Source organism: Peromyscus leucopus, chromosome 6, assembly GCF_004664715.2.
Source record: "Peromyscus leucopus breed LL Stock chromosome 6, UCI_PerLeu_2.1, whole genome shotgun sequence".
Lineage (NCBI taxonomy): Eukaryota > Metazoa > Chordata > Mammalia > Rodentia > Cricetidae > Peromyscus > Peromyscus leucopus.
The window spans coordinates 101,816,102-101,828,468 of NC_051068.1; the positions used below are offsets into that span (position 1 = coordinate 101,816,102).

At 42.8% G+C, this 12,367-nt stretch overlaps 1 pseudogene; it reads left to right on the plus strand.

Annotated features, from left to right (window-relative positions):
• The first annotated feature begins 1,797 nt into the window (after window positions 1–1,797).
• LOC114683511 lies at window positions 1,798–3,045 on the plus strand (annotated as a pseudogene).
• The last annotated feature ends 9,322 nt before the right edge of the window (window positions 3,046–12,367 follow it).

Below are 12,367 nucleotides of genomic sequence, written 5' to 3' on the forward strand. Positions count from 1 at the left end.
AATTACCCATTAAGATAACCTGTGATAATCTCTTCATTGCAAAACCAAAGACATTTTTTCCAAAAATTTAACATTTATAGGTTCCAGAGATAATGGCAAAAATGTCCTTAGGGACCATGATTCACCCTATCACAATGACCAGAGAACTGGGGACTCTAACTCCTGACAGGATCTGCTCACTCCAACAACCTGGCAAAATAGTAAAGATGCTTCCAAGAGTAAATTATGTTTACTTCAATATCTACTGCTGTTTTGACTTTAAAAATAATAATAATTAATAACAATAAAGCAATGGTGGCACACACCTAAGATCTCTGAACTCTGAAGGCTGAAGCAGAATTCCAGACTTCACATCTATGGCTCCATAATGATGTGTTTCATACAAACTAGGCAAGTCTTAACGTGGAAAGAAAATTACTACAACAGCACTAAGATGAGACCAGAACCAGGCATGGGGGCTCACACAGCGGATTCCAGCACTCAACAGGCTGAGGCAGGAGGATCAAGAGTTGGAGGATAGAGGCTAGAGAGATGGCTCAGTGGATAAGAGCACTTTGCTGCTTTTGTAGAGGACCCAGGTTCAGGTCCCAGCAACCAAATAGTGGTTCACAACCATTCTTAACTCCAGTTCCAGAGGCTCTGTTCCCCGTTCTGACCTCTGCAGGCCCCACACATGCATGTGGTACACATATACACATGCAGGCAAAACGTTCACACAAAATAAAATGAATACATCTAATAAAAAAATTTAAGAGTTGGAGACTAACAAAGAATAGAAAACATGAACTTGTCTCAAATCCCACTTAAAAAAACAAAAACAAAACAAAGGACTATTGTCAAGAAATTAAACAATAGAATAAACCAGAACTGCTTAAGGGATTTATTTTTAAAAGGTAAAACTCTTTAGAATCATAAACTGCATTGACATTCGTGTAATTTCCCTTTAAAAGTTTAGCAATTTGTATTAAAAAAAAAAGAGCTGAGTGATGATTTTTTTAACCCTTCTGTGTTCTCTCAGCATTTCTGACCTTGAAAATGTAAGCAGTTTTCTAGCCGTCCAAACCATCCTCCAATCTTTGTAGACAAATGGGTGTCCTACGCTAATTCAATTCTGACAGCATCTAGAGTTAACCAGGACCTGTAGTGAAGAACTCAGTCCCACAAGATGGCCCCCTCCTCTTTGCATACCAATCACAAGTGATAGGTTTTGCTAAGGGTTACCCACAGCTTCTGTCTAACTTTGCTCCCTATTCAACAATGTATACATGTTTGAAAATACCATAAATATTTATCCAGAATAAATATATGCATTTATCCACAATAAATGCATTTTATCAGTTAAAAATTATTCAAATGTTTCAAAGGAAGATATGTCTTTTATATTTTTATGGAAACTATGCTTGAATCAGGTATCCGATATGTGAAGAATTAATTTTTAAACTAAGACGGAGGTTAATATTTCCCTTTCTTATAAAAGGAAAAAGCCTAAATCACCAAAATGTAATATGAGAATCTGAGCATTCTTATATGTTAAATTTTGAGCAGTGGGCTTGCTTTTTCTTAGTCTAAAAGAAATGGGAGATCCCTACTTGCCTTAAGGTCCCTTTTAACCTTCCCTCTCTCTTCCTCCCCATAATTCCCCACTAGGCCCCAAAAGAACCCACCCGAGCACCTTACACCTGCCTCCCATCATCTCTCATTGCATTGCATGGCTCTGACGACCCTGCTGACACACCTCCCGAAACCTCCAGCCACCCGCCATCCACTGGACACAGATCCTTCTAGCAGACAACCTCCATGGGTTCCCAGGAGAAATTTTCTTCTTGCTCCAAAGCCCTTGGAACCTGGGACCTGGAGACTCTGGGCAGTTCTAGCCTGGACTTTGCCAGCCACCTGGAAGAGCAGTGGCTGGAAACCCTGCCATGGTGAGCAGAGCATGGACATCGTACTGGAAGACTCAAGGGAGCTGCTGTCCTTAACCTCACCTCCACCAGGCAGAGAGATCAGGTATGAAGTCACTGTGAACCGACAGAACATCGAAGACCTCTGCCTCTGTTGTGGAAGTCTCCAGGTGTATACGCAGCACCCCTTATTTGAGGGAGGAATATGTGCCAGTGTAAGGACACGTTCCTGGAGACCCTCTTCCTTTTTGATGAGGATGGGCACCAGAGCTATTGCTCCATCGGCTGCTCGGGGGACACCCTGTCCATCTGTGAGAGCCCCGACTGTACCACACGCTACTGTTTCGAGTGTGTGGGTATCCTGGTGGACCCCGGGACCTCAGAGTGAATCAATGCCATGGCCCGCTCGGTTTGCTTCCTGTGCCTGCCTTTCACTCGGAGCGGACTGCTGCCGGGGCGAAGGAAGTGGCATCACCAGCTGAAGGCCTTCCATGGTCTAGAGTGGGCAAGCCCTCTGGAGGTGTACACGCCAGTATCTGCGTGGAAGAGACAGCCAGTGCGGGTACTGAGTCTCTTTGGAAATATTGAGAAAGAGCTAGAGAGTTTGGGCTTTTGGAAAGAGGTTGTGGTTCTGAAGAAGGAAGAGTGAGGTACTTGGAAGATGTCACGAATGTTGTGAGGAGAGATGTAGAGAGATGGGGTCCCTTTGACTTCGTGTAGAGCTCGACACAGCCACTAGGTCGCTCTTGTGACCACTGCTCTGGCTGGTACATGTTCCAGTTCCACCAGATCCTGCAGTATGCTCGATCCCCAGGGAGTCAGAGGCCTTTCTTCTGGCTGTGGAAGTCTGCTACTGACTGAGGATGACCAAGTCACCGCAACCTGCTTCCTTCAGATGGAGGCTGTGACTCTCCAGAATATCTGTGGCAGAGTCCTCCAGAATGCTGTGCCGGTGTGGAGCAACATCCCAGGGTTGAAGAGCAAACACTTGGCCCTGACACCAAAGGAGCAACAGTCCTTGGAAGGCCAAGGCAGAACCAGAGCCAAGATGGCCGCCCAGAAAGATGACCCCCTGGTAAAGACCTGCCTTCTCCCCCTGAGAGAGTATTTCAAGTGTTTTTCTCAGAATCCACTTCCTCTTTAGAAATGAATCATGATACAATAAAAGAAGAGGTTTCGCCGGGCGGTGGTGGGGCACGCCTTTAATCCCAGCACTCGGAGGCAGAGGCAGGTGGATCTTTCTGAGTTCGAGGCCAGCCTGGGCTACCAAGTGAGTTCCAGGGAAGGCGCAAAGCTACACAGAGAAACCCTGTCTCCAAAAAAAAAAAAAAGAAAAAAGAAAGAAAAGAAGAGGTTTCCCTAGAACCGCCGCATCCTTCCTCCTATGGCCTTTTCCCTCGGCAGGGTTTTCTTCTGTTTGCTTGCTTGCCTTTGGGTTTCTCCTGTTCGGTTCCCAAGATGCCTCCTGTGCAGTTCACTCTGGCTGTGAGAGGCACCCACTTCTGCAGACAAGATCCTGATGGGATAACCTGTCATGAGTTGCCAAAAGTGTGTGTGTACCTGTTGTGAAGTTTTTCAAATATTGCATAGGATTGTTAAAAAACAAAAAAAGAAAAAGAAATGGGAAAGAAATAAAACAGACAAGAATTGCACAGAATTAGAGATTTTTGCATTAGACACAATATATACCTATTCTGTCCACTCAAATGTTAACACTTTGGCTATTGCTTGACACAAACAAAAACAAAAACTCATTTTCTTGGTTGCTGCAGAACAGAATATTTAAGATGTTATTACACTCCATCAATTCTGTTTCACGCTATACCAAATACACGGAATACAATGCACTTAAAATTTTCAATTGTTCTATCACATACCATCTTTACACATAAGTTCAGCAGAGTGGTATTTTCTTTTAAATATCACTTAAGATCACTCAATTATCAGAGTAGAAGGAAAGAGCCCTTTAGTAATAGTATTGTTGAATATTGGAATGAAAGTCCTTGAGCCGCTTGTCTTATGAAATAAGTCTTTTTGTGTGCATAAAATATAGTTCACCATTAAGCATTTTCTACAAAATGGGGGACAAATCCCAGTGTAATCTTCATACAAAGTTATTTCAGGAGCCTAATGCCTGGAAAATTATGGCTGTGCCTTGTCCTAAATTTGAGGGTCTTTCCACATTTTCCTCATAAACCCCATTTTTCAGGGGCTTATGACTCAACTACAGAAATTTGCTTCCGGATGAAGCTTGGAATACCCAATTTCAGCTGATCTGGTTATAACCAGGTGAAGCAAGACAAAAGTTTGTATTATCTCTTTCTCATTTGACTCTCTGGGTCTTCGGATTTAAAAAACAAAATACTTTCAGGTGTTTCTACCGTTTCTTCATTTTTCAAAAATCTTTACCTTTGGCATTTTTTGAAATATAAGAAAAAGGATAAAATGAAAACGTGATGAGTAATTAGTGTCTCAAGAGAAGGCTAAGGAGGTGCTGAATTGCTCACAGTCAACTCACCCTCTAAAATCCAGGCAAAGTCCAGTGGCTCCTGAAGCTCATTACTGCAGAATGGCGTTTATTTTGAGCCAAGAGCTTTTATCGAATGAGAACGGAATACCTAATGGGAGCCTGTAGCCTAGGAAGTCATGAGAAAATTTAACCCTAAGTGTTCACTGCACACTGAGATGGTGGTCGAGATTTCAAACTTTAAAGAGAAGCCCACGTATTTCCTGTGAAACAATGTGGTAGTGTATCCTGCATATACGTTGGTTCTTCCCCAAAGAGAAGTTTTGTTTGTGTGCCCTGACTAAACACAGAACCGTACATGCTCAAGATTAGACCAGCTATGAAATGTCTTGTTTTATTAATTGTGCATGCCAATATGTTAAAACAGTCCCTGGTGGCCAGAGGTGTCTGACCATTGCAAGACTGTACTTCACTATGTATTCAAACACATAGGAGAAAATGGGGGCAGAGGGCCTGCTGACACAAATTCACTCATGAATTTGAAATTAACTTGTTGTAAAATCCAATGTTCCTTGTTAGCTGTACGTGTGGACTGCAAGCTTATTTAGAAGAGAAACCACTACTTATAATCCAACACAAGGCACATTTCATGTCCTTCAAACCCTCCAACAGAATACAAAGATGAGCCTCAAAGCTGAGAAACAAGAAAAATAGATCCATGTGAATTTGAATTAATCTGAAGTCCTTATTTAAAAAAATGAATTTTGAAGTGATAGAATTTGGGGTGCTGTCTAAAGGTGTTTGGCCACTTAGTTTGCTGACCTCAGTAGCTATCCAAGTATAGTAAGACAGAAATTAAACAACCCACAAAACATTTTTCCCTGTCTTCAGAAAGTGGTCACACAGTTAGTACCTTTGTTAGAACCTTCCATCCTTTCTGTCAATGGGAGCTGCTATCAATAGTGCCTGATAGGAACCCACGGACATCGACCACTCTATCAACGACTTGCGTAGCAGAAAGGTATGACTACCATATGCTGCCATAATTCCAAGTAGCAGGACGGTTAGAATACCATGGCAACAGGCAAAGATCGGGTATTTCTAGAAAGCAGAAGCAGAAGATCACCCAAAGGACCTCTTACTCTCGAGATTCTACAATATGAGCAAAGACACTTGCCCATTATATATGCTTCTGAAGGATAAGGATACATTCCCCCCACTTCCTTTCTTTTTATTTTTTTTAATTTATTTATTTTTATTTTATGTGCATTGGTGTTTTGCCATGGGTGTCAAGTCCTCTGGAACTGGAATTACAGACAGTTGTGAGCTGCCCTGCTGGGAATTGAACCCAGGTCTTCTGGAAGAGCGGTCAGTGTTCTCAACCACTGAGCCATCTCTCCAGTTCCTTTTAGTGTTCTTAACTACTGAGCCATCTCTGCAGTTCCTTTTCTTTTTTATTTCTGAGACAGGGTCTCACTACATAGCCCAGACTGAACTTAAACCCACAATTGTCCTGCCCTGCCTCAGAATCTCGTGCTCTGGGATGACAGTCATACACAGCCATGCCCTGCTGCAATTCCTTCTTTGTTAAGCATATTGAAGGGTTATGAGGTGTAATTCCAACTTTGTATCATAATGCACTACTGAACACCAAGTACGTAATTAAAACAAAATTAGGTACAAAGAATTTATAGGAGATGGAATTGCTGGGGGGGGGGGTGTTTTGTTTCGTTTGTTTGTTTGTTTCCTTTTCTGCTACCCTACAGTTTCCCAGTGCCATTTTCTGTTGTCCACATCAGAAGTGAGATGGTGACTTGGGAGCCTGAGAAACAGGCAACTGCAGTCAGCTTTCCCAAGGCCCACAGTAGAGCTGAGGAAGAGGGAGGAGTGGATCTGACAGGAAAGGAGTCAAGGACCACGGTCACATACATGTTCATCCACTCAGGAGCAATCACACAGTGAACACCTGCTGTAGTCAGTCATCGCTGTACCACAAAGAACCAGGGACATAGGCCACACCCCAATGAAAAAGGCGGAGACAGACCTGGAAGCACAAGTGACAGTCCCGTGCATGGCCGGTGAGGAGGGCACAGGTCCTTTCCATATCGCAAATATACTCCCCTAGCTCCCTGGGGGAAAGGTGAAGATGGTGTGTCCCAGCTTGGAAACACAGACCCTATTCTTATCACATAACTTCCCCTCTTAGAAACCCCCAGAAAGGGTCCAAAAGAAACTCCTGTTTCTCTTTTTATTTCGTGCCCCTCGAGATCAAATGACTTCTGTCATCGTTTAGGGATTTTGACTGTCTCTGGAAAATGACGGCTGGAGTAACCCAACCAAAATAAACTGTGGTGTGGAGACCACTAAGCAGGAAAGACAGACAGCCAAAAGTGCCTTCCCGGAGCACACACGTCGAGGAGGGCGAGAGGAAGTGAGCACACACTCGGCTCTTTGCAAGTAGAAGGAGATTTTCCAGTAAAGCGACAGTAATTTAATTACAAAAATGCTTCTGATATTGCTAGCCATGAAATCTTTTTTTGGCAAAGCGACTGACTGAAGATGTGCAACAAGCTAAGTGATCATTGATAGGTCTGGACTAGAGCCAGATTGGAGGTCCTGTGCTAGCTTTCTGTGTCAAGTGCCGGAGACAGCAGCCAGGTGTTCAAGGCTAAACCCTCCCGCGAGGGTACCACCTAAGGCCACCAGTCAAGGCACACTAACCACACTAACAAGGTTCAAGTCGGTAAGCCAAACATCGACATTTTTTTTTCTACAAATTTGTACAGCCTTAGTTCAAGCTACTAGTGAGTCTGATGGATTTCTAGAGAAAAATCAGACGCTCTTGTCACCAGTCTGTGCAGAAACTCTAAAATGATAATCATTTTTGGGTTTATTTAAAGACAAATCACACTCACCAGGAAGAAGCATGGTAGCATTTCAGACCTCAGTTGTCCCACAATGTTGTGTTTCATAGACAAAGTCTTAACATCCCGGTGAGAGCTGATAAACACCCAGCGTTTAACAGCAGTCCGTGGGTGCAGCCATCAGGAAGGGACTTTCAAGTCAGGGTGGGGCTCCATTTGTATTCAACAAGTCTTAAAAAAAAAAATGATGCTTTGTATTTTACTGGTAACTATCCAGACTTTTATTTAAAACAGAAACTCAGAAGGGGGAAAAAAAAAACACTGAAAAAATGCTACACAGTTTCTGTTCTGAGCCATTAATTTTTCAGTCAGATCTAACTATCATTTAATTGGTTCCTGATGCTAAAACTTGGATTCCACTTTAAACACTTGAAACTAGAGCATATAGGATAATTTGTTATGCTGAGCTATCCATCCCAAATGTCCAGGGAAAATAAAACAATCTCAAAATAAAACTAGGCTACCTTCTGTGATGACACAAAATTAATAACATAGCCTAAGAAATGAACCTGTGTCTGTTTGCCAAAATAATATCATTAGACTTCTCATGACGAAGTAATATTTAATTCATATTAATGGTCACTGTAAAGGGGGGTTCCTTAACAACACAAAAATTCCATGAACATACGTTTTGGAAATTTGATTTCATTTCATAATATTCAAATCATAGTTCAAAGAGATATGCCTTCCTTGGATGTGTAAATGAACTTTGACTTCTTATTTCTTATACTTATGAATTAATTAAAATGCCTAGCAATTCTTAACAGTATGATTTATTTCCAGAAAATTTGGACATTCCAAAGATTTTAATGCTGTCCATGCTGTTATTATTATTCAACAATTTGAAATTTAAAAAGAAAGGAAGGAAGGAAGGAAGGGAGGGAGGGAGGGAGGGAGGGAGGGAGGGAGAGGGAGAAGGAGAGGAGAGAGAAGAGAGAGAGAGAAGAGAAAGAAAGAAAGAAAGAGAAGAAAGAAAGAAGGAAGAAAGAAAGAAAGAAAGAAGAAGGAAAGAAGAAAAGAAAGAAAAGGAAAGAGGAAGTGAAAGAGAAAAAGAAAGAACTGTGTGGCCTATAGATATTTTTCTTTTGTAAGAATGAGAACAAAAATATTGGATAATTAACCAAAAAGGTAGCTATGGAAATCTGCATTGTAAATATGATCCTATTCATATCAAACTGAGCCAGTTAGTCCTTTGACTGAACTGACCAGCTCAGGGAAACAACCCCTCAATAAGAATTCAACTGCGGGAGCAGTGGGTGGGGGTGGGTGGGTAGGGGTTGAAACAGCTGTTAGCTCAGCATGAATCTAGTTCATGGGTAACCAGTTCTCTGGAAAGACATCACATTGATCAGATAATTGATCCTGTCTGAATGTAGCCCCAGAGATGTGGTGCCCCCCCACCACCCACCGATTCTCAGGCACTTCTCATAGGTAACTTGAAGATCTGGGCTGACTGTCACAGTTACTCTCCAGGGTCCTGCATCCTCTGTAGTCACACAGCATCTTGTAAAGGAGACCTCCCTTGACCACAGAATTGAAGCTTAAGGGCAATATGATGGAGCTGTTTGTGGGCCTTTGAAGCTGCACAAGGAAAACAGGTCTACAGTTTACTTCAGAGGAGGAAGGCATGGAGCTTCCTAGGCTTCCAAAACTTAGGGCAATACTACTGATGAAATTTTTAATTTGTATTATTTTAAGTCAGCCTGTGTTACAAAGTACTGGTGATATGTGCATTTCCACAACAGTCTTCGTTCTCTGATTTCTGATCAGTTTCTTTTCCACGGCAGTTTTGAGGTTTCTCCCTTGAAGTAGAATAATTGTTAATTAACTTCTTTCCTTATTTTTCCTGGAAATAGCTTCTTCTGGCAAGATGTTTGGTGACTGCTATGATGCAGTCTCTCTAACTTAATTCTAAGAAGTCAGTATCTTTCCTCCCTGAAACTTCCACACTCGAGTACTACCTGTCTCAGTGGAGGGCACCAGATCACCCAAGAGAAAACTCCGTGGGATGGGAGACGCCTCCCATCTCTCAACTACACATGACCATCTGAATGTTTCAGGTTCATTGCTTCAGTCCGTCTTTGTCCTTTGCCTCCATCGATTATGGAGGGTATATCCTGGATTATGGCAGTGTTTAATTTCTCCCCCTCTAGCCCTCCTTTTTCTGTGCTCTTTCCCTTTAAGTCCAACCAGACAGGTTCCTGTACTTGCAAAACCCTAGGGCCTGTGGTCTGAAGACTCAAATTCATCTACACACAGTACAGACCTTTCTGACTCCACCTGTTGCCAGCTCCCATATTTATTTCAGTCTGCATTTCCCAAGTCCAATTTTTTTTTTATTTTTGAATCATGCCTCACAGAATCTGCATCAAGATTCCTTGGAAACTCAGAGTTCTCTGCTCCTCCTTCATGAGCACCATCCGGAATCTTCTCTGATGACATCTGTCTCGCTGAAGAGAAGGAGGAGGAGGAGGGGGAGGGGGAGGGGGAGGGGGGAGGAAGAGAGGGGAGGAGGAGGAGGAGGAGGAGGAGGAGGAGGAGGAGGAGGAGAAGAAGAAGAAGAAGAAGAAGAAGAAGAAGAAGAAGAAGAAGAAGAAGAAGAAGAAGAAGAAGAAGAAGCTGTAGCTGTGAGGTCCCCAAAGCTGAGATATCAGCTCATCACCTGTATCCCACACTCTTAATCCAAGGAGTGCCAATCTGAAAGATGGGTAAAAGACGTGCTTGGGAAAGGAAAGGAGAAGGGAAAAAAGGAAGAAAAAAAGAATAAGAGCAGGGGATAAACTCTGATCCCAGGTTTTTAGCTAACTGAGATAACCAACTACTGGAAAACCCATACAGCAAAACCAAAAGGAACCCTTCCTTAGCCTTTCTTGGAAACTTGTGAGGTGTGAAAAAATATCTAAAAAATAATCTAACTGAGTTATTTGTGGGGATTGGTTTAAAACCAATACTATAGAAAGTAAAGAGAATAAATGCCAAAAGGGATGAGGGGAACTTATTCCTGGGGAAAAAAAAAAAAAAAAAAAAAAAAACACCTCACCCTAGGGATTGAAATGGGACAGAGAGAGGATAAAGGCTGACAAGATAGGGTGGGAGCACCAGGGAGAAGAAGGGGAGGCTGATACATTAATAGTGGGGAAAGCTGACCCTGCAAATAAATGAATGGTACACGTTTGACTCACTCAAATTTCTGGGGCCAGGGGGACAGGCAGAAGGTGTGTTTTCACTAATGATTAATCTTTCTCCTGTGTTTCCCAATCTGGCACGCTGAAGTGGGGGGAGGGGAGCACGGAATGAAAGCGGTGAAACTGGGGTTTTCTCTGACCCAGCAACTGTTGGAAACTTCCTCTGACTGTTTACTTTGCAGTACCTGATGAGATCCCTAATTCGGAAGCATTTTCACTTTGGGGTTTTGCATTTAAAAACCTGAACATCTAAACACCTACTCATTAATAAGAAACATCAAATAAAGATGGCTACTGAACAAGGGTGATACCCCATAATATCAAAAGGCACTGTGTCAGAGGTGAGGCACACTCGGTTTTGTCTAGCTTGATAAGAGAAAAACTAGCTAGTAATGTGACTCAGATATGACTCACTAAAACATTTGGGAAGCGTGAAAGTTACCAATGCCCAGCTCTAAGGAACCCGCTCTTCTTATGTGATGGGGGTGGGGGGAGAAAAGCAGCCTAGAGAACACGGCAGGAATAAATAATTCTCAGTGATTTATTTAGGGAGCCTGAAGTGTACAGTTCTGAACAAGATATTGTCCAGAGCCTCAGGAGCTGGCGTAACACAGCACCAGCCTTGCCTCCTGCGCTCACCCCTCTTCCTCCATCTCTGGTTTCCAGGCTGCATTCCCAGGGCCTGTGGCAGCTGCTTCTTTCCTTTGCTTTTTCCTCAAACCCTTTACATCTGTTCTATAGTTTTAATCATCTGGTAGATACTGACGAAGGGGCATTTAATTGCCAGTCCATGCAAACACAAATTTGCATTGTATCACAGACGCAGTGACTGTGCCAGATAAGCAATTTACCTTTATTCCCTCATTCCCTCCATCCTTCATCATAGTTCAAAGGTCACCAAGACTCCAGTCCCTTTTTCTCTTCAGTGTAAACTCAAGATGGCAATCCCAGATGTGAGTCTAGAGAGGAGGAAACCTGGTGGAAGGGAGTAAAGGACGGACCAGCTAACTCCTTTCTCTTTACATCCAGAATTTATAAAATAGTCTTACATGCTATTGGATAAGCATTTGTGCTGCTTCTTAATGTCAGTAACATCATTGTAGAGAAAACTTGAAATGATTTGGATGAATAGATAGCTAAAGGGGAAGACAGGAGGGAGAACGTAGGGAAGAGTATAAACATATGTAAATTATTGAGAGTCTTGCTTAGCAGACATGAGATCCAAGTCCACATGTGTGACTGGGAATTAACAGCCCACTTTCACTGGAGGACAGCTGGAACACATCCATGCACATGCTTCTTGGCTCAACACGGTGCCGGCCTCAATGGTTGCTGGGCTAGATGGTTTTCCACGGCTTATCTTCTCACTTTTCCCTGAACTGGAAGAATGCAATGAGAGGGTCCCAGGAGATGGCTCAGTAGGTAAAGAGCTTGCTGTGAAAGCAGGAGGACCTGAGTTCAGATCCCAAGCACCCACATACAAAGCTGCTTGTGGAATGGCAAGATGTGTCCATGGTGCAGTAGTGGCTCCAATGTTGTGAGAGTAACTGGCCACTGGTTGGATTTCAGACCCATCCCATAGGATGAAACACATGCCTGGTATGATAGAACCGGCCAAGTACCCATGGATGGGGAGTACATAGGCTCCAGGTGAGTGAAACTATTACTACTCTTTTGCTAAATGGACATAGTCTCAAGCTACCTTCTAAATTTATGTCTCTCTACCCAAAGATGAGTGCAGTTCTCAGATCTCATCAGAGAAGTTTCTTTGTACAATGGATAGTAGTTAACACAGAAACTCACAACTGGTCAAAGTGCAGGGGATACGTGTCTGCAGAGAACTCAGTTGTAGATGTAACCAATCGTCTTATTAAAATAAGAAACACAGAG